The sequence below is a fragment of the Helianthus annuus genome, chromosome 3 (genome assembly GCF_002127325.2).
Source record: "Helianthus annuus cultivar XRQ/B chromosome 3, HanXRQr2.0-SUNRISE, whole genome shotgun sequence".
NCBI lineage: Eukaryota > Viridiplantae > Streptophyta > Magnoliopsida > Asterales > Asteraceae > Helianthus > Helianthus annuus.
The window spans coordinates 161,039,788-161,045,824 of record NC_035435.2 but is presented as its reverse complement, the minus strand read 5'-3'; positions in this window follow the sequence as shown (position 1 = coordinate 161,045,824).

The window sequence follows — 6,037 nt, the reverse complement described above, 5'->3', positions numbered from 1 at the left end:
AGTAAATAATTGCAAGAACATCACATTCACATTATAGTTATGAATTGAGAATTTCAAATTTTATAAGTCATAAGTGAAGCTACAAAACATTCAGAAACAAAAGTCCTTTGTCTCTGTTTCAAGCAAATATTGACCTTGAAACCATATCTGCAAGTGGCGTTGAATTTCTTGATTTGAACCCCCAACCTACCTGAAATTGACAATTACTATCCAGTAAGTTTCAATGCAATGTGATTGAAAAATCATATAAAACAACCTAAGTTTCGAGATGTATTAAGGAAAACCGTTGCCTGAGATGTAAATGGAAAGAATGTGATGGCTCAACGGTTGTTGCTGTGATTAGATGCAATGAGACCTCACAAAAAAATGTGATGGCTTAAGAATAATTATAAGCTTATTAACAAATGAGACCATATTAATTTAAAATTTAACCTTATGATAACCAAGAGGCAATCTTGGTATATTCTGGAACATAAAGCATCCTTGAACATGGGTCATTATCCACGGTCAAATACTAAAAAACAAATTATATCCCTGCATGAAAAACAAAATCGATAAATTTAGGGAAAATGGGTTTGAAAGATGATAACCCAACAATAGAGGATCTAATTCTACAACTCCAATAAATGCAGGGGTGTTCTCAAATAATGGTTCATAGATGTTTGAAAACTGAAAAAGAACAACAAATGTCCACAGTACTGCTTCGTTGGACATTTGTCGGTCTTCAAACATCTAGGAAGCATTATTTGAAAACACACCTGAATTTATCGAAGCTGTAGAATTAGATCCTCCACTATTGCGTTATAACCTTTCAATCACATTTTCCTTAAATTTATCAATTCTGTTTTTCATACCTCGCAAAGCCACCTATCCGCCTGCAAAGAGATTGAAAAACCTTGAAGTATAACCTGTACTTAATTATATGGCACCGGATTCTCACTGATCCAAGAATCTCAACATCACCTAATAACAAAGAACCAATTTACAACCATCTTAATAACAATCCATAATTCAGATTATTAACTTCTGAATGCACTAACCAGTTTTTCCTGAAGAATTGTTGTCCAGTATGTTTAATGTGGTGTCAATTGTATTGTTATTCTGCTTCTTCGCTGTATTAACACATTAAAATCTTAAAACATAAAAGCAAACAAAATGTTCCAAAAAAAAAACAAAACACAAATAGTTAGTTATATGCTACCAACCTTGAAGTGTTGCACGGCAGCCTCCACATGTGTACACCAGGTTGTTGCTTATGAAACTAACCGTCATCGTAATCAGCAAATTGTTGTTATCATCAAAACACGTTTAAGAGAAAAGTAAACTGAATGAAACTAACCATCATCATAATCAGCAAATTGCTTATGAAACTAACCGTCATCGTAATCAGCAAATTGCTATTACCACCTGATCTGTAGGAGACAGTTGCTTCAACCTTAATATCTTCACAGTCACTCTGTATCAATGGCAACGATGATTGAACCAAATTCACAGTAAACTGGCAACACGAACACCTGTAAAAGAAAACACAGGAATCGGTTACAAACGTCAATTTATATGACCGATCTACAAACAAAAAATTGGAAAACTTACCGGCATCATCACATACAGCTAAATAGGCATCTCAGACCAACCAAACTCCATTTTCTTGTATAGATGTAACAAGAATTATACACGATCACTTTTCAAAACCTTAATCAACAACATAACGTCAGCAAAGGTAATTGATAGTGAAGTTGCAAAACATTTGCAATTTCAGAATGCAAGGCTCAGATAGTGAATAAAGATGATAACACCATAGCTGCAAGAGAGGTTGCATGAACAACTGCCATCCTACAACCTTGTCATACCATAATGCTATATTCATCCAATTTTTACTCAGATCTACAAAATCATCATAGCCTCATTTTGAAAGGACCTTTGTTAAATGCATTTTGCATTCATTTTTATTCACCATCACAGTCAACACGAAATGATTTACTAAACCATACAAATGATTGCAAAATGTCAGACCTCGTGTATATTCAGGCCGACATTTCCTTCAACGGAAACGCATCTAAGTTACCATAAAGTGGCTGGAACCCTGGCTTACTACCAAAACCCTGTGTGGAAGCTTTGTAAAGGAAACCCTAGAGTTTGAATCGAAATCGCCTGTGATGAAGAATAGAGAGGAATAGAGAAGAAAGAGAGAAATGTGCGCTATAAGTTTGAATCGAGAAGAAAGAAAGAGTTGAAATGATTACTTCTGATCTGGATTAAATAGCCAAATAACTCACCATGCATTTTCATATTTTGCCTCCTAAAAAAAGTTCTTCAATTTAATAACAAATAGAAAACATATTATAAAAAATTTGGAATTATGACATCAGCGGAGTCAATGTGGCATACCTAATATAATGACACGTAAGCAAAGTGAGATCATCATCTAAACTCCTTTAATAGATAGCAATAGATAGATAGATATATCACCACTCTGGGAGCACCGTCAAACATAGAATTCTTGGAAAACACCATAGTTTTAGTCTCAGGTGAGAACCATCTCATCAACATCATTGACTGAATATCGCGTGCTATTAAAAAACGTTGTCTTATATGACATCAATGGCAAAATCATCGGCCGAACATGGATTACAGCGAACGCTACCTAGCACAGCTGCGAACGGCAGCCGGCAACAATGCTTTATATGTTGCAACAGTACGCCAGATCTCACAATCGTAACCTCAGATGACAAAATCATCTTCATCGGTCTGAATAGATACGTTCAAGTTGTTTTACGCATTAAATGTACCGGTGAGAAGTAATCAAATATCCATCTCTCTCTTTCTTCTTGACATTTTAATCTACAAAATCATCATAGACTCATCTTGAAAGGACACTTTAATATACAAAATAATTATATACAATAATATTTTGTCAAAATACCAGGCTCAGATTGTGCATAAAGATGACAACACTATGGCTGCAAGAGAGGTTGCATGAACAACTGCCATCCTACAACCTTGCCATACCATAATGCCATCTTCATTCAATTTTTACTCAGATCTACAAAATCATCATAGCCTCGTGTTGAAAGGACAATAAAAATACACTTTGCATTCATTTTATTCATCATCACAGACAACACTAAATGATTTGCTACAGTAATACAAATGATTTGAAAATGTCAGACCTCGCGTATATTCGGGCAGAAGTTTCCTTCATCATAGTTTTAGACTCAGCTGAGAAGCATCTCATCAACATAATTGACTGAATATACCTTAGGTAACATCGATCTAATTATCATCAACCAAACATCGATTACACCAAACGCTACCTAGAACAGCCGCGAACGGCAGCCGGCAACGATTTGGGCATGTTGCAACAACATGCCAGATCTCGCCATCATAGTCTCAAATGACAAAAGCATCTAAGGTGAACAAAACTGAACCGATCAATTTTCAAAACAGTTCAAAATTGAATCTTAATGTAACAACACATACAAGTCCAATCAAAACAGTTCAAAATTCAGATGATACAACTTTAGGTAATAATCAGTTTTTTTAGGAGGCAAAATTTGAAATGCATAGGGAGTTGTTTTGGCCATTTAATGCACTCAGAACTAATCATATCTCCTTCCAACTCTCTCTTTCTTCTCTATTCATGGAATCAGTTGCAAAACATTTATATTGTCAAACTGTTAGGCTCAGATTGTGCATAAAGATGACAACTCCATAGCTGCAAGAGAGGTTGCATGAACAACTGCCATCCTACAACCTTACCATACCATAATGATATCTTCATTCAATTTTCACAAAGTTTGCAAAATCATCATAGCCTCATGTTGAAAGCACAAGAAAAGTGCACTTTGAGTTCATTTTTATTCATTAACACAGTCAACACTAAATGATTTGCTAAAGTAATACAAACGATTTGAAAATGTCAGACCTCGCTTATATTCGGGCAGACGTTTGCTTCATCATAGTTTTAGTCTCAGGTGAGAAGCATCTCATCAACATCATTGACTGAATATGCCTTAGGTGACATCGATCTAATTATCATCAACCAAACATCAATTACACCCAAGGCTACCTAGAACAGCCGCGAATGACAGCCGGTAACGATTAGGGCATGTTGCAACAACACGCCAGATCTCGGCATCATAGCTTGAGATGACAAAAGCAGGTGATCAAAACTGAACCGATCAATTTTCACCATCAAAAAAATCCTAATCTATACTATCTATTAAAGGAGCTTAAAGGCTGACCTCACTTTGCATATGTGTCATCTTATTAGATATGCCACATTGGCTTCACTGAACCGATCAATTTTCACCATCAAAAAAATCCTAATTGAATCTTAATGTAACAACACATACATGGTCAGTCAACACAATTGAGATGATACAGGTTCAGGTAGTAAAAAGAAACCCTCTGGTGTAGAAGCAACCAGTGAGAGTGTTTTGATGGAATTTTTAGGAGGGGTCGGTGACATTGTCGAGGGTTGTCAGGAAATGCTATCACTTTGCATTTCCTGACAACCTCGACAACATCACCGACCCCTCCAAGTTTTCAACCAAAACACTCTCACTGGTTGCTTCTTCAACAGAGGTCATCCTCTAATCTCCCTTAATAGCTAAGAACATGACACGTAGGCAAATCGAGGTCATCCTCTAATCTCCCTTAATAGAATCCTGAATTAAAACCGTTACTAATCAAAAGAGGTTTGATAAACTGAATTTGATCAATTTAATTGATTTGAGATAAAGAAAAACGAAAACTGATGCATTATTTAGTAAATGATTTAAACTTTCAACTGTTGTTAAAAGCAACCATTTTTATGCAGTGAAAACAGGCTGCGGTTGAAATGCACAATTTTTTGTATAGTAAAAGTCAACCATATTGAACAGGAATAGCTTATTAGCAACAACATTTCAAACAACGTCACCTATGCAAGTGTCACGGCCCCCGACCCGGTTTGACCCGTTTCAGGAGCCGCGGGACAGAAATCCCGTGATATTTATTTATGTGATTTTAGCAGCGGAAATTTTAACATCATGATCGTTATAAAGCTAAAAACTTTTCCCGATTATTTTATTTCACAATTCGGGCAAAACCCCTGATAATTTACAATAATAAGATTTTTCTGACAAATCTTTATTTCAAAACATATTTCTTTATTTTATACTGAGCCACTATTTTAAGCTTGAAATGCTCCCCGGCACTTTTCCTGAATTACAGTAGATCACCTGAAACATGTTTGAAAAAGGTTTTGTCAGCGGGGAAATACTGAGTGAATCATTCAGTTTACTGAAAACGACACATTTGTTATAATTCACAGTATTAAGAGTTTTTACATATGTTTATTATCAACCAACTACCCACAGTATTTGTCACTCGACCGGATCTGTGACTGTGGTCATATCACCATTGGCTGCCCCAATGAATGACGTATATCACTTAATTTTAGGTTCGCCCACCTAATGTGATTAAAACAGTAGTAATGTGCACAATACCCCACATACTGGCTGTAATTTGGTGATTACATAAACTTAATCACTGTAATTATAATTCTGAAAATAATTTGGAGTATTGTAAAACATTTGATAAAAAGAGAATGACTCGCATTGCAGATTTAACACGGACAGAATATGATTTAGCCTGGTTAACCTAATTTCAATAATAATACACACAAAACTGGGTTAGTGATCAATACAGCAGTCACGATAACTCACGAAATCAAATTCTCACAATGAACGACAAAGTGCAATACTTAAACATTCATCGATTTAACGACGAACGACAAAGTATAACCCCATGTGGGCGGCACTTAAACATTCTTTGGATATATTGATCTCGGAAATGAATCGTAATAGCGATCGAGTAATTACCTTGTTTTTGCGGCAGCGATTCGAGTGCAGTGTGTGTGTTTAATTGTAATATAAGTGTGATAACTCGACGTACAGAAAGCGTTTAGCCATCGTTTTAACTTCCAAATTCAAGTCCCAAGGTCGGCTATTTATAGCCAGAAAATAGCCTCGCTTACGGACCGTAAGCCATA